This window comes from Vombatus ursinus, unplaced genomic scaffold, assembly GCF_900497805.2.
Source record: "Vombatus ursinus unplaced genomic scaffold, bare-nosed wombat genome assembly UNPS02014798.1, whole genome shotgun sequence".
Classification (NCBI taxonomy): domain Eukaryota; kingdom Metazoa; phylum Chordata; class Mammalia; order Diprotodontia; family Vombatidae; genus Vombatus; species Vombatus ursinus.
Genome location: NW_020954576.1, coordinates 83,416,348 through 83,439,890, shown reverse-complemented (window position 1 = coordinate 83,439,890; position 23,543 = coordinate 83,416,348). Strand labels below are relative to the sequence as shown.

The 23,543-nt window shown below is 38.4% G+C and overlaps 1 protein-coding gene across 3 annotated transcripts in view; it reads left to right on the top strand.

Annotated features, from left to right (window-relative positions):
* Positions 1-11,840: 11,840 nt before the first annotated feature.
* The window catches only part of LOC114050151 (protein dispatched homolog 1), a 234,920-nt gene continuing 223,217 nt past the window's right edge, over positions 11,841-23,543 (top strand). For 2 of the 3 annotated variants that reach the window (XM_027871760.1, XM_027871757.1), the window contains exon 1: positions 11,905-12,019. The gene's annotated coding sequence lies outside the window, so the exon portion shown is untranslated. The other variant, XM_027871758.1, reaches the window with a different exon arrangement.

Genomic DNA, 23,543 nt, shown 5'->3' with positions numbered 1-23,543 from the left:
GTTAAAGGAAGTTCTGGAAGGACAAATGAGAATTACAATGGAAGTTAATAATAGTTACAAATCCCCTTCTGTACCTCCTCCCCCATTCCTCAAACTGCTAGTTCATTAATTTTTTCAGGGGGTTGAGGAAAGGTTCTTCGTTAGACACATGACATTTTCATTGACTTCAGTTGCCAGAGGTCTGGTGGGAAAAAGTCAGGTATATACAGACTATACACATGTATAGGTATATACAGATATATACAGGTATATACAGATGGTATATACAGATTATATATAATCATATATGCTTAGTTTGGAATTCCACTGAAAAAAGGAATTGTATATCTAGGTATCAGCTCTTATCCTATTTATAAAATAGTACCCTCAGGGAGCAAGGTCAAAGTTAAGAATGTTTCACTGTGACATGGGTTTTTGGTTTTGGCTCATTGTGACTCTAGCCAAGGGGTTTTTGAATAATTCAGAGTACAGTATCTGAGTCAGCCACCAGAAGGCATTCTACTCTATGGACTGACAACCCTTCAATAGGCTGTTATCGCCCCACTGGCCACTAGAGAGAACTCAAAGCCTGAACAAGCTATGGCTTTAGCACCAGTCACTTTTCATTTTTCTGTTTTTCTGGAGGGTAGCTTTACCTTCTTAAGCAAGCCATTTTTTCCTAGATCCTAGTCTAGGAATTGTACTATTAATATTCTCATTGGAAGAACTTACTTTCTCAGTTTGTTTCCCTTTGTGTCCCTTGATTTAGATATTCAACTCATGCATCACAACAGTTTTTATGGACTTGAAATTAAACTGAATTAAAAAAAAATGAGCTTCCCTACTGACACTTTGCTATCTATCTTTTCCTCTCCTTCCTTTTCCCCGTTTTTCCAGGTTTTTTATGAAGAGGGAGAAAGTTTCTCTGCAAGCCCAAGACTCACAGAGAATAAAGATAGGGGAAGGGATTTCTGCCATTCCTCAGCAGCAAAGGAATAGAGAGTTCATTTTAAGTAAATCTGATAAAATTCACTACATCTGAGGAGTATAGCAATGTATATATCCTTTCTTTACAAGCGGTTATAGGCAAAGTACCAGATTTCTTTCTATTAGAGAGAAACCTATCAATGAAGAGTCTTTTCCAGCTGACATAAATTACAACTTTAGACTGTTCTCATCATCCAAATGATCCTTTCCCAACAAATAAGTTACAGGACAAATTGTTTCACTGTATAGTGCCATTAAATTGTCAACAAAGTAGGAATATTGAACAATATGGGAAATGTGATACAAAACCTCAAAAAATCTGTAAAATTAACCAACAGCAAACACTGCAAAGAGAAATATGTTTGTACATAATACAGGACAGTTGGACACATAGGTTAAATATTTAAGGATATATTAAAAAATTTTGAAAGTATGTAGACTAAAGCAACAGACTTGAAACACAAATCCCAATGCGACAATCTCAGAATGACTAATATCCCAGAATATTTTTTTTAAAAATCTTATGACCATTGTTGTTCAGTTGTGTCCAACTTTTCGTGACCCCATTTGGGGTTGTCTTCGCAAAGATACTGCAGTGGTTTGCCATTTCCTTCTCCAGCTCATTTTATAAATGAGGAACTGAGGCCAAAAGGGTTAAGTGACTTGCCCAGGATCACCCACCTATTAAATGTCTGAGTACAGATTTGAACTCAGGAAGATGAGTCTTCCTGACTTCAGGCTGGACACTCTATCCTCTGTGCCACCTAGCACATTATATTCCTGGAAACTGTCAAGTAAGACCTCCAAAATTAGAAAAAAATTAATAGTGAAAAATAAATACAAGTCCACAAGAACTCAAAAACAACAACAAACCTGGAATTGGCATGCCTGGACACACTATAGATATATACATATAGATATAGTTAGACATATTATAGTTATAGATAGATACATACACACAAAGTCACAACATAATGTAACTCATTTTAAACTAGAAAAATATTCAACTTGTCAGAAGGAACATAGAATTTATTCACTAATAAACAATAATCCAGATCACCATGGACTTTTCACGCAGAAGAAAAGAATAGCTGAATAATTAGAATAGAACATGTAATTAAGTGATAAAGTCAGTATATTTTCTGAAGGCAAGGAAGAGATATGAGAAGTACTATGACTTTAAAGACTTTATAGAGAAACATATACATTTTTAAGAAACTCTACAAATTATAAGCCTTCCATCCAAAAAGACAAATATACAAAACAACTCACAGCTCTCTAATCAATAGAAACTAATTGCTAACAAAATGAGGGCTTCAGAACATTGTATTGACTAACTCACTAAATATTTCAAATTGATATTTCAAAGAAACTGGAAGAGAGGAATAAAAAGGCAGGGTGACAGAGCACAGTAACCTCAAAGCAAAACTCTTCTATTTAATGAAGAGGAAATATAAGGTAAAGAAACTTACAAAGTAGTTAATGAGATAGAAGAACTTTGTTTAGAAAAGATTTGTTAAGTTTGGATTAATAATGGAAATAATATGGATAAAAAAGTTTTTTCCTTTCTGACAGAATAACTAAACAACCAAAAATTAGAACTCTAAATGTAAATAGTCTAAGCTTTCCATTAAAATTAAAAGAGTCACATAATGGAAAACCAAACAAAACCAAACAAAACCTAAATCCAGTTCCCTCATTTTACAGCTGACTAAACGTAAGACCAATTAGGTTAAGTGACATTTCCGAAGTCACACAGGTAAATATTTCATCTGTCCATATACCTCCATATCCTATATCAAATCTTTCCTGATTTTACCAGTTTTTTTTCCTAACAAAAATTAATTTTTACTTATTTCTGTGCATGTTGCATTCCCCTGCCCTCCCCCTCCCCCCACCAGGAGAATGTAAACTCCTTGAGAGCAGGACCTTTGTTTTTTTATCCCTAGTACCTAAAATGGTACCTTGCTTATAACAGGCATTTGATAAAGGTTTGATGAGTTGAATTGCCAAAGGGAAAGCAGATTATTGTGACCTCTAGCTGGTGAGGAGAGAGGTAGAAAAGGGTATTGCACGTAAAAAAGATATTCTTGCATGTATTCACAGAGTAGGGAACTACCATTACAGAGACAGGGAGAGACCATTATGTTCCCCACCCCAAAGAAGCAGTAAAGATTTCCTTCTTTTTAACCTTATCCAGGGAAATTTCATACCTCTTCCTCACAATTATTACAAAAATGTTTCCTCTTATCTTTCTCATGTTACTTTCATGTACCACCACATTTTCTTCTCTCTTAAATTTAAAGCCCTTCACAACCTTTCCTCTATCTTATCTTTTCACTCTCCTTATACTTTACTCCCTCTGTTTTACTTTCTCCTGGCTTTGTTCCTGACTCTCTAGACTTCTCTACCATGTCCTTTTAGTCTTCTCACCCTGGAGCATCCCTCTGCCCATGCAACACCCCCACCTCCAATTGCTCTGACGGTTGAGTTCTTCCTGTACCCTTCATTTTGAAGAAGTGTCTGGGGCAGTCTTTCACTCTTCAGGCTCTGCTTCTGATTCTCTGGACTTCACCGCCCCCCCACCCCGCCCCCCGCCTTTTCAGCTCCGTTTTGTGGGTGTTTTTCTCTTTGCTTGTTGACTGACTTACCACTGACTCCACCAATACCTGACTTCTGGCTGTTCATCAGTCTCCCAGCACTGTGTCTTTTCAATGACTGTCTCCCAAGCCTGCAATAAATTGTCTCTACCACTCACTTTGCCTTTTTTTAATGTTGTTTCATTTTTTTCAGCTAACAAAAACCAATTTTCTCTTCCTTCCCCCTCCCCTCATTGAAAACAAGTAAATAAACAAAACCCCTGTAAAATATCTAGTCAAACAAAATTAGATTCCATATTGGCCACATCCAAAAAGTAGATGCCTCAATCTGTGTTCTCTGCCATCACTTCTCTGTCAGGAAATAGTATATATAGACTTAAGTAAAGTTTTTGACAAAATTTCCCATGCTCTTGTGGACAAAGATGTTGTGATGTGGCCATGTGATGGTACAGTTACATAGGTTTCAAACAAGGTTGAAAAATTGAACTAAAAAAGTAACAAGTATTTATTCAACATTAGATTGATGGAGGTCTTTAGTGGAATGCCCCTGGGGTTTTTCTTTGACACTGTGCTGTTTAACATTTTTATTAACAGTAAGGCATGGTCTCAGAGAACGGTGGGAAGACTTGCATGAAGTGACACAGACTGAAGTGAGCAGAGCCAGGAGAACAATTCATACAAAGACAATATGTCAGGCAAACAACTTTGAAAGACCTCAGGCATGTAGGTAGAGAAATCAATAGAACTCTGGTCCTGGAGTCAGGAAGTTTTGAATTCAAATCCAACCTTAGACACTTAATAGTCTGTGACCCTGGGCAAGTTATTTAACATCTCTCAGCTTCAGTTTCCTCATCTGTAAAATAGAGATAATAATAGCACTCTACCTCTTCGGGCTGTTGTGAGGATTAAATGAGATATCTATAAAGCCCTTTGTAAACCTTAAAGTGCTACTAGCTCTCATCATTATCAATTATTATTATCTGATACGACCACAATTCCCAAGGCCTCTTGATAGATCATGCTCCTGACCACCTGACAGAGGGATGACAGGCTATGAGTTTTTTTTTAGACCTGGCCAATTTGGGAATTTGGTTTGTTTGACTAAGCATATTTGTTATGAGGGTTTTCTTTCTCTGTTTCCTTTTTGAAAGGGGTGGCATGGGAAGGGAAAGGAAGGGAAGGGAAGAGAAGGGAAGGTGGATTTTTGTAAACTGGAACAAATAAAATTCAAAACACAACAAAACAGTTGTTTTTTTTTTAAATCAACAATTTGACAGAGCCATAATAAATAGGTCAAATTTTCAAATGAAACAAAACGACAGAATTTGGAGATAGGCAGCAAAACTGCCCCACCTAATACCCAGAAAGACAGCCTTAATGCCTCTCCTTTAATGTGTTCTACCTTTGGAGTGGGGGAGCAGGAGGGGAAAGGGCAGCTAGGTGGCACAGTAGAAAGAGTGCAGGGTTTGGAGTCAGGAAGACTCATCTTCCTGAGTTCAAATCTGACCTCAGACACTTATTAACTGTGTGACCTTGGGCAAGTCACTTAACCCCATTTCCCTCAGTTTCCTCATCTGTAATATGAGCTGGAGAAGGAAATGGCAAACCACTCCAGCATCTCTGCGAAGAAAACCCCAAACATGGTCACGAAGAGTATGACGTGAGTGAACAACAACACCTTGCGTCTTTTTAAGATATGGAAAGAGAAGTTCAAAGTACTACTCTTGGATTCTGAAAGTTAGAATGCAGAAGTACTTCTCCTCCCTCTCCAACTTCCCACCCTGAAAATATAGTTGATGTATTTAACCAGGATGGAAATTCACTGAGGGAGCTTGAAATTGCAGAGGGAAATAGGGCTTTTGCTGCTAATTCTCTACACCATCTTTCTTGATGTAATTAAATCGAAGTGTTGGAGAGCCAGATTTCAGTCACAACACTGAAACAGCTGTAAAAAGCTGTTCCAAATCAGATTTTTTTTTAACCTTGAAGTAAGTTCTACTCCCACTGTTGAATACCTTCCTCACTAGATCAAGGGTCTCCTATTGTATTTGGGCTATTTTTTTTTTTTTAATATGGCTCAGTTAATTTGGTCAGGAAGTGGTCAGGAAGAGCATTTTTTGCTCTAAGGCTTTAAAAACTGATTGGAAGGAGGCATGATGCAGAATGTTTCTGAGTCTTAGGAGACTCTATAATTGGCTCTTCTACTTTTCTTTATAGCTGGATTTGAGTCTACCTTTCGGGTTAGATTGGTTTGGCACTTGGTTAGAAAATCAGAACTTTTCTCCAATCTTAACATAAATGGCTGGGGAGGCAGAGCCATATGTCGGAAAGATCATTAGATTCGGAGTTAGAGTATTGTTTAGTTGGTTCAACTCTTTGTGATCCCATTTGGGATTTTCTTGGCAGCTGGAGTGATTTGCCATTTCCTTCTCCAGCTGATTTACAGATGAGGAAACTGAGGTAAATAAGGTTAAGTGACTTGCCCAGGGTCACATAGGTAGTGTCAGAGGTCAGATTTGAACTTAAGAAAAGTCTTTCTTACTCTTTAAATCCCACCTTTGATGCTTACTACCTGTGTGTACTTGAAGTCATTGAACTTTCTGATTAGAAAAATGGGGAGGTTGCACTTAGATGGCTTCTAAGATCCTTTCTACTTTTAAATCTGTGATTTGAAGATATTAATATGACCTAGATCTATTAAAATGAAATTGGATTGTAATACATATAAAATTCCATAGTCTGGTTCAAATTATTTGCTTTTGTAACCTCAGTCCCAAAGCCCATTGGTATGGGATTCTTTTCTTATTGGTAGAGATGAATGCCCTGTACTGAATGAAGGATGGGGCAGAGTTGAAGAGAATTTCACTTTCTTCCATCTTCTTTGAGTCTTGTTCAAGTTCTCTTAAAGTTTTGAGTAGCTTTGGGCTTCCAGCTTCAAGAGGGAAGACAGAGAACACCAATCTTAGGTTGCTGAAGAAAAAGGCTTTGAGAAGATATAAGAGCTGGAAGTCTCTCCATCATGTCTTTATCCCCAACTTGCTACACGAGAGACCGTGGGTTGAGATCTAGGATTCTCTCTTTTGATTGAGCTGAGTTACCTCCTTCCCAAGAGGAGAGCCCCTTCACTCTGAATTGTTTGGTATGTATGTCTGTATGCAATCCTTCTCTGATTTCTGTTTAGCTACCAATTTGGATAAATGGATTTTCTTGACTAAATCTATATATGTTCATTGTGGAACTGGTTTGGGTATAAAACCTGGGGTCCTGTTTCTCCTTAGTAATGAATAGCAATCAGAAGTTAGCTTGACTCTGATCACATCCCTTAGATTTTATTTAAGGGAACAGACAGATATAATTTTAGCCTCTCTCTGAGGAAGGCAGGGGCCTCTGGCCCCTACCTTCTGTTTCTCCTTCAGGCAGGGATTAAAGCAGGCCTGGGTAGGCTTACTGCCCATGGGCATGCCAAAGGAATTCAAGAGGCCTGTGAAATACGTATTTCACAGGCCACCTGAAATCCTTTGGTGGGCTACAGGTTGTGCAGGCCTGGATTAAAGTCTCCTTTGGAGAATGGCAGAGAGAAAAGAAGCTAGAGATGTTTATTTTGCCTCCCTTTGAGCAACACAAGACCTCCCATGCAACATGTAGGGGACAGCTCTTACTACATGTGGGCCCTGAAACAAATGGGAGGGGGGAAGCTCCTATTCTTTATAAGTGTAACCTGGGTTGGCATTTTGAGCATGCCTAGTTTGTCTTACTTTGTAGCTTCCTTTGATTGGCTGCCTACCTCTTTAAAAATGGTGAGCCCGTGCTGTTGGATCTTTTTTCTATCTTCTTTCAGCTGGACTCTTTTCTTTGATCCCTAGTGTGGACTCCATGAGCTGAACTGGTGAGAGGGAAAGGATTCCTGCTCTCCTTCTTTTACCCTATCTCACAGAAATGGGCCCAGGGGTGTTTGCTTGTGTTTTGTGTTCTTTTTCTTGAGTTTCAGGTGCCTGAGGTGATCCCCAATGACTAGGAGTTTGAGGCATGGAGATCTTGGAGCCAGGATTGCACGAGTGGGGATGTGGTCAGGCCAGTACAGAAGCCCTGAGAAGCCAGAGTGCCTGGGACTTGACCTTCAACGGGGCTTTGGACATTGACCTGGGAGTGGGATCTATAGAAACTGAGACAAACTGTGAACCTAATCCTCTTCTCCTCCCTGGGAACTGAGGTGGTGCAAGGAAGAAAGGGATTATGCTTCCCATGTGTTGTTGGGGGGAGTAAATTTATATGCTTGTGATCAAATCTTTTGAAGTAAGTATTCTTTCGTAAAAAGCTTCCTGTGTTTAAAAAAAAAAGAGTACAAAATGGAAGAATAGCTAGATTACAATTCATCTGAAAAGTCTGGGTAGTGGTGGTGGTGGTTTGAAGCATAAAAGTATAAATCAACAATGGGACGTGGTACAAAAAAAAAATTAATGTCACTCTTGGCTGCATTCTGAGGTACAGTGACTAATGTGAGGAAAGTATTAATTCCACTGTACTCTGCCTTTGTCTGGCCAGATTTGAAACCCTGTGTTCAGTTCGTAGTAACAACAGCTGACATTTATGACCCTGGGTATTCCCCCAAGGCTCTTTCCTGGGTCTTCTGTACATTCTCTCAGGAAGCTCATCAACTCCCATGGGTTTAATCACTATTTCTTTGCAGATGATTCCCAAATTTTCAAATCCAGCCCTAATCTCATACCTGAACTCTAGTCATGTACCAATTTTTGCCAAAGGACATTTCTACCTAGATATCTACAGGTACTCAAACTCAAAATGCCCAAACAACTTACAGTCTTCTTTCTTATACCTGCTCCTTTCTCTAAACTTCTCTATTTCTGCTGAGTCATCATCATCATCATCATCATCATCATCATCATCCTTGCAAACTCAGGTTCACAACCTCAGATTTATCTTTTACTCTTCACTCTCACTTACCCTGATGCCTATATCCAATCAGTGACCAAGTCTCCTCAATTCTACTTCCTCTTTTGTCTCTTACATCCATCCCCTTCTCACTCTCCATCCTCTTTCCCACTCCCACCCCCAGCTCCCACTCCTTACCACCTATCCTCAGCTCCTTGGAGAGACTACATTTCATTTTGTTTTTTTATTGCTAATATCTAGCAAAACGCCTTATGCACAGTAGGTACTTTTAACATGCTTATTGAATGAATGTATTTTCTTACTGGATCCTTACAATACTTTGAAGGTAGGTAGGTAGAATGGTTATTGCATTTCTTTTTCTTTTTCTTTCTTTCTTTCTTTTTTTTTTTTTGGTTAGGCAATAGGGTTAAGTGACTAGATTTGAACTCAGGTTCTCCTGACTCCAGGGCTGTATCCACTGCGTCACCTAGCTGTCCTAGTTATTGCATTTCTAAAACATTTTTAGAAATGTTCATTTAAAACAACTTTGAGAGCCAATTTGCAAAATAAGGGAAAATAGTCTTATTCACCTTTTGGTGTGGAAGAGGGTGCAAAAATAATTTTGACATGTGGTGCTCATCTACCATATTCATCAGGTGACCGTGAATGACTTTTGGCTGCTGTCCAAAATTTGAATCTATCTTTAAATAATGAAAAATAGGATTTACCACCAACTAGGATATTCAAAAGAATGTGTTGCAAGGCCCTGAAGGCACTTCCTTTTTGAGCTATGACAGCATCATGGGAATAGGTGAATACCTTACTGAGGTGACTACTTTCAAAGAGACAATATTTGCTTTTCCCATCTCCTGCCTCAGTGACTTTGTGTAGGCTGTCAGAATATTCTTACCCTCCCCTCTTGGAATTCTTAGTTTCCTGATTCCAAGCTCAATGCTCAATCCACTGCGCCATCTACCTTCCCTTTAAGTAAAATTAATAATACTAAATATTATAATGAATGATAATACTAACATTAAAAATACAGTGATTAATGATACAGTGATGGGGATCCAAGGGAAGGAGACAAAGGAGATAGGATGGGAATTCCCCTGGAGGGACGGGGAAAAGAAAGTAGAGGCTGGGGTTGACTTGAGGGGAGTGAAGCCCTGGGAAAGGAGGCCTGGAGAGAATAAGAAGCAAAGGGGAGAGAACTAAGTCTGATGTACAGCTCCTGGCATTTTCACTAGCTGTCTCCCAGGCCGAGAATTCTCTCCCTCCTCATTTCTGCCTCCTAACTTCTCTGGCTTCCTTCGAGTCTCAGCTAAAATCCCACCTTCTGCAAGAATCCTTAATGTTCAAGCCTTCCCTGTGAGATTATCCCAGTTTAGTCTGTATATATCTTATTTGTACATTGTACATTTGTCTACTTCATTAGACTGTTTGCTCCATGAAAGCAGGGATTGTCTCTTACCTTTTTTAGTATTCCCAGCACTTAGGATAATGCTTGGCACATAGTAGCTACTTAATAAATGTTAGTTGATTGACCAAAAGTGCATGCAACATTCCATATTTGTAGTACCCCCCATCTCTCTATTTAAAAAATGTTCGGAAATCTATTTTTTCCTCTCCCTTTACCTATGCTTTCTAATATACCAAAGTACCTTTCTAAGCTTGAGACACCTCTTTCAGGGAAGGCTACTGATAATCTGGAAAATATCTGAAGGAGGGCAACCAGGATAGTAAAGGGCCTCCAGGCTTGGCCACATGAGGATAGTTGAGGGAACTGAGGTTGATGGAGAAAGGAGAATGGGGATGGGGAGTGGGCAGGTATGATAACCATCTTCAAGTATTTGAAAGGCTATTTTGTGAGAAAGGTACTAGAATTATTTTGCTTGGCCCCAGGGTAGGGGTTGGAAATACTTGGTTAAAGACACTGGCTTGATATATGGAAATAATAAATAATTACACTGATATGAGTACTTTATATCATTTATCTATTATCTATATTTGATATATTACATATAATACAAATTATCTAGATTTGAGATAATCTAGTTCTAATACATACTATATTGTAGAACAATGTAACACTATATATTATTTTATAGCATAGAATTATAATAGCATTTTATAATATCATTATATAAATGTTATGATGCATTATAATATATCAATATTATATTAATATGGCTTATAATAGATTAATATGGCAAATTATGGATTATTTGTGTGATATACAGTAATATATTATGTGATATATATTTAATATAATACATGGAGTATACCAAATATAGATATATATAGATAAATTACATAGACAGTACTTATATCAAAGTACTACTAATAATTATTACATCTACATATCAAACCTGAGTCTTCCTCTCACTGCTCCCAACCCTGACCTCTGGGATGAAGCAAGGCAAGTCTAGTACCTCTCTGAAGTAATAGCCCTTCAAATACTTGAAAATGGTATCATTCCTGTCTACCTCCACCACCAGTTTTCTTTTATCCATCAGCTTCAGTTCCCTTCAATATATCATATATTATGTATATATCGTATAAAATATAGATAATAAATTACATATTATACACACATATGTATGTGTGTGTGTGTATATATATATATATTAGATATATTTCTGGACAGGGATGATAAACATCCTCAAGTGTTTGAAGCGCTGTCACTTCGAAGCAGTACTAGATGCCTTGCTTTGCCCCAGAGGTCGGGTCTGGGAGCAAGTGAAGGGGTGGAAGACTTGGGCTTGGTGTAAAGAAATAATTAATGACAATATAAATAATTACTTTGATACAAGCAATATAGACATTAATATAATGTCTATATTTCATATAATCTATAGATATATGATCTATACATATTTACCTATTATCCATATTTGACATAATATTATCTATATTTAAGTAATAGGCTAACAGAGCTAGGGAAAGTAGACGAGCTGCCCCAGGCAGGTCCTGGGTTCCCCTCTCACCGGGGGGCTTCAATCAAAGGCTGGACAGCCATCGTGGACTTGGCTGAAGTTTCTGAATGTTCAAGATCTAGTGGGACTCGAAGTACTCAGAGAATCCTCCAAACTCTGGAGTCTAAGACTGTGCTGAGAGAGAGGGAAGAAAGAGTCTCATTGTTTGTTACTTTCAGTCGGAGACCTAACTCCGCCCCCGCTCCGGTTCTTTCTCTGGTTCGCGCCACACCCTGGCCACGCCCCCTCGCCGCCCCCGAGAGAGAGCCCATCTCGGGGCTCCCAAAGGATTCCTAGAGCCTGCTCGTTTCTAGGTGACGTAAGGTGACTTCTGGGAATCGGACCGAGGGCTAGAGAGACAGAGAAGGCGGGACTTCCTGTCCCACGCGGCAGCACTTTCCGTCTGGAGCCGGAAGAGCGGGTCCCCGCTGGTGTTTGGGGCCCCCGGGCGGCTTGGAAGAGAAGGTGAGCTTTCAGAAAGCTTGTTCCCTCCCGGGAGGAGCCCGAGCCGAGCGTCTGGTCTCCTTAGGGAATGGCGCTCGGCCAGACCGCTGCCCCGGTGTCACGGGAGGGACCGGGGGATCGGAGGTGAGGGACTGGGGAGATCCCGAGGGTGGAAGGGGAGGGACCGGGGATCCCGGGGAGGGAGAGGAGGGAGGCTTGGGCTGGGGCTAGGGAATCCCCGGGGGGGATGGGGAAAGGGAAGCCGAGCCGGAGGGGAGCGGAGCCCCGCGGGGGGAGGCCGGCCGAGAGCGAGAGGTGAAGGAGGGAGAACTCGGTCCGATGGGCAACTTGGAGGGCCGGAGAGAGGCTGGGTGTGGAAAGGAAAGAGCCCAGGGGAGCCTGAAGGGAGACGGATGGGGATGTCATCCCGCCAGAGAGCAGCCTTGAAGGACAGAAATTGTGCGTGTAGACTGCCTCAAAGCGGGTGGACAGCTGGCCGTAGGAAGCTTTGGTAAAGGATGGGGCGACCCAGGGTGACCCGTAGGAGATGGGTGCAGATGGAGCAGTTTTCTCTTGGGAATTCCCAAAGGAAAAGACTGGGTTCTCCACTGCAAGAGGTAACAAACGCTCAGGGTCAGGGAAATGTGTTCACCTGTGTACTGGATACTGACCTGTCACTACTTCACTTGCAATTAATACTGTTTTTTGATATAGGTATTTTTCTGTGTGGATTTCAGGGAAAGATTTTCCAATCCCACTGAAGACTTTTGAACTCTTCTTCACCCAGGTCTAATTTAATAGAGCTACTTATGTTGCTTTCCTCGTTCAAATCCATTATATTACAAAATTCCCTTCAAACAGTCAACCAGAATTGTTCTTCTTGGTTCCTTCTCACGAAGTTTGTTGTATTTTGGTTATTTTATTGCTTAATGAAAGTGTCCTCGACACCTTTTTTTTTTCCTGTTGCAGAGAAATTAAGAAAGTGAGTTCTACCTTTATAGGATTTATAGCCACAGTGCATTGTTTATGTCTTTTATGTTCTATTTCTTTATTCTGACATGTCCATTTTGATATTCTGACATGTCTATTTTGATATGCCTGATCATTTCCTAAAATGTTAGGCTATTGGATAGTTCTTTTAGTTGTATTTTTAAGATTAGGAGAAATGCGTCTTTTTTTCCACTGTTTCTTCCCCAATAATGTAGTTTTGAATAGATTAGGAGAAATGCTTCTTTTCTCCTACTACTGCCTCCCCAATTATGACAGTTTCGAATTAGGATGCTGTTAATATTGGCATTTCTTAAGAGCTCTTTTCCCAGCTTTACTGAATTCAATATAGAGTAAAAATTCTGATTGCATTGATCAGAAGATATTTGATTGTTTTAAAATATGGTACCAAAACCCTATTTCTGCCCTTTTATACCTACATTTGAGCATTTTATTTTAATTAATTTTCAGTCTTGTAGCATACCTACTTTTTGGTAATTTATTACTAATCTTAATTATCTTTTTGTATTATATATGTGTTATCTATTTATCTACACATTTATAAAGAGGCAGAAATAGAATGACTTGAATTCAAATTCAATTCAAATACTGCTTCTGACACTAGCAATGTGAGCTTGGGCCAGTCACTTAAACTCTCAGTGCCTCAGGCATTGTCTGAGGCTATGATGTTTATAACAGGTACTGATCTATACTGGTAGAAGGTGTTTCCTCATAGGGAATTTTCTACACCAATGAAATCACAAGTCTGGACAGTATACATACACACACACACACATATAACACAAATGTATAGTCATTTATATGTAATTGTGAAATCAAACTCTTTCTAGATATTAAGTAGCTTCCAAGTTGTTTGCCCAGAAATTTGCCAGTTTTAGCTAGGAAGAGCCAGTGTTTCTGTTAATAGTGCAAGTTGGTATTTGATGATTAGCAATTTTGCTTGTTTCAAGTGTTTGGCTTTTCAAGTATTTGCCTCTTTTACTTTGTAGGTAACTTTTAGTTTGGTTCAGTAGCCTGACTCTTAACCTTTCCATGTTAAGTAGGGAACTGCTATTTGTAGTTGACAGTGAAGTGCCTTGCCACCTTTGTTATTACCTCAAAAAGCACCTCCAGGGTGGCCCTGAAGATTTATGTTTGAGTGAGATCTAAGAGTGTACCTGATACTGGCTTAGACGTAGAACATAACGTTGGCACAAACCGCTGCCATAGAATGTAGACTTAGTACAGTGAATGCTTTCCTCCCTTGTTTTTTCTTTCTTTCTTTCTTTCTTTCTTTCTTTTTTTTTAAGGGAATGGGGGAATAAATGAAAAAACCTAGCAGTTCTTTAAAGTGTTTACATTAACTGCCATATTCATTCTTAGATATAGCTCTTAATTTTAATTCATCCTTTCTCAAGTAGATAGGCCTTGATTTGATCTGTTCATCTGATAAGGCTTGGTTTTATTTTTCCATACAGTTTAGATTAAAACATTTACCCAGCTCATTTTCCCTTCGTTTCTGGGAGAAAAGCAATTGAGAAAGCATTCGAATCTTCAGACTTTAGTTCATGCTTGGAAGGAAGTTCTCGGAGCAGAAACACAAGAACATCTGTCTTCTGGTGTAACAGTTTCTAGTAATGTATTTCAATTGCCCTGCATCCTGAATGATTAAGATTCTTTATCCTCTGTTATAATCACAGAATAAATTTAAAGCTTTCTTACTTGTCTCTGGGTATATTGATTTCTGGTTTTATGTATACTGTCTCTGAACATTAATTTTATTATAAATAACTACTTAATTATTGTACACATTGGATGGAAAGAAATTTTCTGTGAGCCAGCACATGGTCCTCTAGTTTTGGGTACCAAATCAGAAGAGCTTGCTAGAGAGAGGCCAGGACTAGTTTTCTCACCAACTAGCTGCTGTATAACTTGGGAGAAAATGGCTATAGTTCCCTTAGTCCCAGCCTAGATTGTGCAGTGTAACAGCTGAGTGATAGAAAACCTTGCTACTAGGAGGGTGGTGTTCTGGTTATTAGGCAGCCCTTTAATCCACTTGGTTTGGGTTGGGGCTGTGCTTATCATAGAAACTGTGAGGAGCCAAGTTACGACATCAGCTCATCTGGAGAATCCAGGAGCCATCATATCCTGGTAGTTGAAGTTCTCTTAACCTTGCTGCCTTGGGTTCATAACTCTGCAACCCCTGACAGGTTTCCCTACCTTGGGGTAGATTGGTAGACCTGAATCAGCTGTTTATGTCATTGAGAATTAGTGTGGTCTAGGGGAAAGAATGTTGGACTTGGAGTCAGTAGAGGACTCGATTAAAATCCTGCCTCTGACTCTTAATAGTTTCGTGACTATGGGCAAGTCACCTTTCTGAGCCTCATTTTCTTCATCTGGAAAACTGAGGTTTATAATACCAACTCCCAGTGTTGTTTTGAGGATTAGATGAGGGAATGTATATCAGCTTATAGATTTCAAGCCTTAGAGATCATCTAGTGATGACAAATGACAAATGAAACAGGTAACCAGACAAGTAACGGCACTTGTCTAGGGTCACCTTTAAGTGCTATATGAGTGTTGGCTTTTATTTGTTTAAGTAGCAAAACACTAAAGTAACCAGACTATATAAAGTGATTAGTAATACTTCGATTAAAATAGTATTGAGTAATAATGTACTTATAACTCTTGCCTATATGCACTTGGTATCGAAATGGTGTCCACATAGTGGATACATTATACTTGCAAATATTATAGGTAGTAAACTGATTGAGCTTAGTGTTTATTTAAAATTTTTAAGTGTCCATCATATTTCATAGATTTAATGCTGATAACTAAAGAGAGGAGAATTTTTGATTGAGGTTTTAGAGGGAGTATTCAGCTTAGCTAGTTTTGGGGGGACACTTCAGGCATATGGCTGAAAGTAGGAAGAGTCTGAATGCTAGAGGTCAACAGCATTTAAGAAGGTAAAGGGTTGAAAATATGTTTGAAATTTTTGGACCAAATTGTGATTCTAGAGTAGTGCAGAAAAAACAGGATTTGAGAACAAAGTCTTGTTTGATATGTCAAAATACAGTGATTGAAGGAAAGTAGTTGCCACTGAAAGGACATGAGGGCGAGGCCTCGCAGAGAGCCTTAATGGGATAACTGAGTCACTGGAGACTTTGAGAAAGAATGACATGAACATAACAATAGCATTGGAATGTTATTCTGACGTAAGTATTTTGGTGAGAAAATAGAGTAAGAGGCTAGTGAGAACATTTTCACTTGCGAAATGACCAAGAGAGGGGTCAAAATATCACCATCAAAGTCTCACCATGATGCCTCCTCCTGGCATGGAAGTAACCCAGGGTTCTTGAAGACTTATGCCATTGGAGTGTAAGCTCTGGCAGGTCCCACCAAGTTGGGAAGGTTCTGAGTATGAAACCTATTGTCTGAGGAACGGTCTTGGTAAACTAAGACTATCCCTGGTCAAGTTGGCTACAGAATGATGACTCTTGTGGTCACAGCAACTTTGAAGGACTCTACTAAGTTAGAGAGGAATTATGATCTGAGTACCCACATGATTAAAATATGGACCTTTGAAATATTGAAATCAGCATCAAAAGAGGACTCCTATTTGATCCTCAGCAATTATGTTGTTCAGCACCTATGTGGTGTTAACACAAGGCTAGTTAGTGAGGGATGTGTAAGACCCTATCCCAAAGCTGCAGATGAAGGACTGCACACAGTCTGTTCAGGACACAGTGTGTTCAGGGCACAGTAAATAGATATTTGAACAAAGGATTCTTGTAGAGGAGTAGGAGATAAAGGTGATGTAGAATTATAAAATGGGTTGAGTGCCAGGCTAACAAGTTCAATTTTGTCCCCTAGGCCTGCATTTCTTAAATTAATTTGGCCACAGAACACTTTTGGGCTTGACTTATATTGATGGAACCCATAAATGTGGGTCTTGTGGAACCTGGAAACATTCAATTACCCTCAGGATAAAAGGAGATTGGGAAACATTTTGAGCAAAATAAAAGAAACAGTGTATATAATGACAAATTGCCCCATGTAAATAGTTTTGATACAAATCATATTAGTCTGAATATTGGCCACTACTCTAAAATGAGGGGGAAAAATACATGGGCTTGTAGAGGTAGCTTGGAGTGGTGGATAAAATGCTGGACTTGGAGTCAGGAGAGCTTTGGGTTCAAATCTGGTTTTTAATATACTAAGTGAGTGACTCTGAGTCATCTGATACGTAAACCCCGTGATCCTCCAGCAACATCCTAGGATTCAGTAATCTACCAACTTATAAAGTTCCAGAGGATGAAGGGAATTCCTATACCCAGAAACCCCCCACATTACAGACCTTACAGTTCCCACCTGTCTCTATGAACATATAGTACTGGAAAGGTACCATATAAAATTTCTATGCAAAATATATTTGTTTGCGAAAGGGTTTTTTTTCCAATTCAAATAAAGATATTTTATTCATTTTAAAGTAATTTCTCCTTTTCTTTGTTATTTTCATTGTCATTCAACCTATAATAAGAATACGATTCCAGATTATGTTCAAGGGGAAAAGGATGGCCTATATTTGGAGCCATATGATATATACTTTCATGTTTTGCATTTTAAAGGGGAAAAAACATTAGCATCAGTTTTCTCGGGAAATCCTTACTTTCATCACATATAACACTAGGTTTCTGAAGAACTTAGTTTAGAAAAGGCTACTATATACATTGGGAAACCACTGAAGACTTAAACTGGCAAGTAATATGATCAAAGCAATTTTATGAAGATTTTTTTTTTATTCCCTTGGACAGACTAGATTTAAGAGTTGGGAAGTAGGGAAACCAGTTAGGAAATAGTTGCAGTGGTCGAGGCAACAGGAGTTGAGTTCCTAGATGAAGGCAATAACTTAGAGTGGAAAGGAAGGGGCAGATCCTCTCTCTCTCTCTCTCTCCCTCTCTCTCTCTCTCTCTCTCTCTCAGCATATTGGGGATAAGAGAAGTCAAAGTGTAATTTCAAGGTTTCAAGCCTAAATAATGGGAAAGAAATAGGGAAGTTTGGAGAGGAGCCCATAGTGGGATAGATAATAAAATGACTCTAAGACTAGGGTTATTAACTTGAGTAAAGAGGTGCATGTATTTCAGCGAGTCCATGAACTTGAGTGGGAAAAAAATATATCTTTATTTTCATTAACCTCTAACTAAAATATAGCATTTCCTTTAGTTACTAAAAGCATTCTGAAAAGGGCTCCAGACTGCTAAAGGGGTCTACAACACAAAAAGATTAAGAAGTACTCTGAGGTATATGTAGTCAAAAATAAGAAAAGGAGGAGAGAACTGAAAAATTAAATTTGAAACTGAAAATTAATCATTGCTGTAGACAAAGGCTTATATCAACTGTATGGTAGCAAATAGGCTAAAAGAAAAGAATTATGACATTGCTATAGGCATAGGTAAAATATTTTGAAGTGCAAAATTGTGCTTTATACCTAAAGAGCAGTATACAGTGAGGTCATCAATATTCAGTGCAGGTTATTCGAAACATAGGTGGAATTAGAGTATTCGGCTTTAAGAATTTTTGGAGCTTGATATGGTGATATCCCAGGTTGATATTCCTAAAGTATAGGTATGACCATGTCACCCTGCCTCCCCAAGGTAGCTCCAGTAATCCCTTCTTGTTTCTAGGACAATGGTTTTCCAAGCCCACTGGTCAGCCACAAAACTCCCAAGTGTGACCAGAATCAGATTAAAATATAATCGGAAAATGTTTAACACAATAAATAAACATCAGTACAATATAGATAATGTTAATTTGTGGTTTTCTAAGTCAGTATGTGGCCTCAGGGATTTGTTTCTTCTTGAATTTGACACAACTGCTCTAGGACAACAAGACCTTGAGGTCAAAACTATTTTTATGAAAATACTAAGGTGTTTTTATTTCCAGTATTAAATATAGATAGTTATAAGTCACATAAACAAAAGCTCTTTGGAGGTGGGACTCCTCAATTTTTAAAAGTGTTAAGGGGTCCTAAGCCCAAAAAGTTTGAAAACCTCTGTTTTAGGATAAAATACAAATTTCTCAGGCATTTAAAACCCTTCACAATCTGCTTTCAGCCTACTTTTCCAGGCTTATTGAACATTACTCTCCTCAGCCAAATTAGCTTGCTCCCTTCAGACAGCTCATTCCTCTATCCTCTCCCATGCCCTTCTTTTGATTCTGCCTCATAGACACCATCGTCTTTCAAAGTACTACTCAGTTATCACCTCCTGCAGGAAACCTGTCCTCATTTTCCAGTACCCAAATGCTGGTGTCCTCACCAAAGAAATTACTTTTTCTGAAATATTCAGAAAATATTCACTTTTCTGTTTTGTTTCCTTTCAATATTTTGTATTTTTTTCCCTATACATGTGGTTTCCTTTGAAGTAAGCTCCTTGAAGGCAAGTCCTGATTTCTTTTTGTTTTGTATCTCTAGTGCCTGGCACAGAACATGCACTTAAAAAAAATGCTTTTTTTAAAAAAAAATTTTTTTAGTGAACAAATTTCTACTCTCCTACCTCCCTCAACCTTCACTGAGGAGAAAAAAGAAAAACAAAACATCTGCAATAAGTTCACATAGCCAAGTAAAACGTAACCCCACATTGGCTATATCTGCAAAAACATTTCTCACTCTGCATATCTAGTTCGTCACCTGTCAGGAGGTCAGCAACATTCTAAATCATTGATCTTCTGGAATTTTGGTTGATCAGTGTGTTGATCAGAGTTCTTAAAGTCTTTCAAAATTGTTCATCTTTACAATGTTATCATATGAATTGTTTTCCTGATTCTGTTCACTTTACTCTGCATCTATTCAAAGTGAGATTCAAGTGATAACAAGTTCCTGCTACTACTTTTTTGCATGTTCTCCATGTACCTCCCTGATTATATGGGATAAGCCTTTTCCCTGGCCACATTTCTACTCTTTTATTCCCTACTGTCTCTCTTCTCTCCCTCCCTTTTCCCCCCATCTTTTTAAAGTCATCAAAACATAACAAAAATCACTCCCAGGCACTTATTTGAAGGGTTCCTTGTGTTAATCCCTCCCTCCTTCCCCATTAGAAAGCAAAAATTTCATCCTTATAAAATCTTATCTGATTGCTTACTTATATTTATTTTTTGATGTTTCACTTTATTCCTTATTTGTATTTCATAGTTTCTACTAAGGAATACTTGGAAGGCCTCTATTTCATTAATGGTCTGGTTTTTTTTCCTGTAAGATTACACGTATTTTTCTGAACAAGTTAGTTTTGGTTGTAAGTCTATATTCTTTGTCTTCTGTAATATCATTCCAAGCTCTCTGCTCCTAAATAATGGTGCCTGTCAAATTGTGTGTGATCCTGACTGTGACTCCTGGTATTTTAATTGTTTCTGGCTGCTTGCAATATTTTCCCTTTTACCTGAAAGCTCTGGATTTTGGCTTTGACATTCCTAGTTTTTATTTTGAGGTTTCTTTCAGGAGGTAACCAGTGGAGTCTTTCTGTTTCACTTTGCCCACTTGTTCTAAGATGATTTTCGTGAAAATATGCTATCCAAGCTTTTTTTGGTCATGGCTTTCAGGAGAGAGTCCAGTGATTTTTAAATTATTTCTCCTTGATCTGTTTTCTAGGTTAGTTTTTAATTTGAACTACCTTACATTTTCTTCTATTTTTTCAGTCTTTCAACTTTGTTTTACTGTTTCTTATTGTCTCATTGACTCATTAACTTCTCTTTGGTCCATTCTTATTTTCAGGAAGTTTGTTGTTTGGGTAAAGTTTGTGCCTCTTGTGCCAACCTGTAATTTTCTTTCCATGTCTCTTTGTTCTCATTTCTTTTTCACTGCTATCTTCTATTTCCCTCATTTCATTTTAAATACTATTTCAAAACTCATTTAAAAAATTTTTTTTATTTTTTCCCAGTTACTTGTTGAAACAATTTTTAACATTCATTAAAAAAATTGAGTTCCAAATTATCTCTCTACCATCCTCGCCTCCTTCCTTCCTGAGACAGTAAGTAATTTGATATAGGTTATACATGTTCAATCATGCAAAACATATTACCATATTAGTCATATTGTCAAAGAAGACATAGACCTAAAGGGAAAAAAATGGAAAAAAAATACAGAAAGTGAAAAATAGTATGCTTTGATCTGCATTTATACTCTATCAGTTCTTTCTCTGGAGGTGGATAGAATTATTCATCATGAGTCCTTTGGAATATCTTGGACCACTGTATTGCTGAGAATAGTTAAGTCATTCATCATATAGTATTGCTGTTACTGTGTACAATGTAAAACTCCTTTTTTAAACTTTTTCTTCATTTCTTCTAGGATTGATCTTGTGGGTAGATTATGTTTTTCTTTGAGGCTTTGCTTCTAAGTGTTTTGTAGTTACTGTCTTTTGGGTTTGTGACTTGGGCACCCTCAGCCTCTTAATAACTTCTTCTCTGTTTATGTTTTGTCATTCTTCCAGTAATCTGGAATTGGCATTTCTAGCCTAGCTGGGAGCTCTTTTGGTGCTGTCTCTGTGATCCTAACCTCTCTGCCTTTCTCCCCACCTCCATTTTCCTGGGGGGGGACTAGCTCTGAAGGTAATCCTGAGTTTGCTCTAGGTAACCTTGCTCTGGGTATAGTCCTGTGCTTCCTGTCTCCAACTGCTATCCTGGCCTGGGGGCTGAGATAAGCTGTGAGTTCCCCTGGATGCCATAGCTTGGAGTTCTCAGTGTTGAGTCTTTATGCTTTTAGCCCTAGCTGCTGGCCTAATCTAGAGGCTGACTCCACCTTTGAGTCTGGGCTTGCCTAACTCAGAGCTCTAAGTACCCCTTTATTTTACTTTACTCTTTGCTGTTGGACCGGGCCAAGGACTGAGCCCTTGATCAGCTTTAGACATTTTGTGCTGCTGGCCTAACTTGGAACTCTGGGCCCTGAATCTGTGATCCTTGTTCCACAGTTCCTGCCCAGGTTACTTGCCTGTCGGTCAAATTTGTGATCTTGGGCTATAAAGGTCACTGACTAGTTTTTCCTGCAATTTCCTGATTGCCACTCTACTGTGAGTCTCTCCCTTAAATGTTTGTTAACAGAATGAGCAAATTCATTGTAGTGTTTGCTTGTAGTGATGCAAACAATAAGATAAGGAAGGAACAAATGGAGGGGTAATTTTCTTAATCTAGACTTCTTGAACAATCTTTATGTATTCAGCTATATCTTGAGTTCCTACTGTCTTCAGGGTACAATGGGAGATACAGAGAAGAAAATGATGCAGTGCCTACGTTCAAGTTGAGGTTTCAAACTGTGTGTGTCTTGTTTCCTCAACTAGATGGCCTTTGAGGGCCACACAACTGTGCCTTCTTATTTTGTATTCCCCACAATGCTATTTATATAGTAAATAAATGCTCAATGAATTTTACTTGTTGAATGAATTCTTCGTGTATTTGACAGTTTCTTTAATATTGTCATAGCAGTCCATAATCCTTGGCTTAAAGTACCTTAGTTATTTAATCAGTAGATTTTTTTCTTTTTTTTAAGAATTATCCCCCATAAGTGAAAATCTGAATGTGTAACAGCTAAATTAGGGGTATTTATTCACGTTATGAAGGAATTCTTTTTTTTTTTTTAAGGCAGTTGGGGTTAAGTGACTTGCCCAGGGTCACACAGCTAGTAAGTGTCAAGTGTTTGGTCTGAGGCTGAATTTGAACTCAGGTACTCCTGACTTCAGGGCCAGTGCTCTAGCCACTGTCCACCTAGCTGCCCCGAGGGAATTCTTTCTTTAAAAATATTTACCTCTAGGTTTCAGTACTTCCTTTGTACACTGTGATACAATTAGAAAATTTATTTACGTAATAATTTATGCATCTGTAAAATGTGAAACTCTCTGGTGAATTCTAATCAAATATAGTCAGTTTTTATTCTTTTGCTTCAATTTTTTGAATCTTAAAAGCTGAAAGGAGCTTCCAAAGATTTTTCACTTCAGCCTTACTTACTTATTGCTGTCTAAACCATTTGGGGTAAATAGTTTTGTAGCCTGTTTCATTATCCTCTCACCCTGGTGGCAAAATTTTTCCTGATCCCTCATTCTTTAAGCTCATTTGCTCATATTTAGTTCTTTTCTGATATGGAAAACAATTTCCCTTGGTAAAAACCCTTCAGTGAGTTTCTTTGCAGCTTTGTCTTCTTCAGGCTAGACAACCTCAATGCCTTTAAGTGATCCTTAAAAGACCCATTTTACATCCCTTTTTAAAAATCATTCATTCAGCAAAGATTTTTTTGAATCCTTGTCTTGTTTAATCTTTACTGAAGCCTTTTTTGGTTTCTTCTCATCATTTTTGAAGTAGTGACCAAAATTGATAAGTAGAGAGGAAATATTACTTCTAAGCTATTACATGCTGGCTTTTTTTTTTTTTTAAATTAGAGCCTAGATTTGTATTGGCTCTTCTCCCACAAAACTTGCTTTTGAAAAAAAAAGTTTGTTGGCCCATATTCATCTTGTGGTCAGTTATGATTCCTAGTTCTTTTTATTCTGCTTTTAGAATCATAGACTCTTCGCACTGAAAGGGGCCTTAGAGAATATAGCACAACTCCCAGCTGGAAAGCTGATAAATAAGATCAAAAAGCCTCACTTATGCAACTAAAATATACTTAGATTTTCTTTCTCCACTCTAACCCTTGCCCATA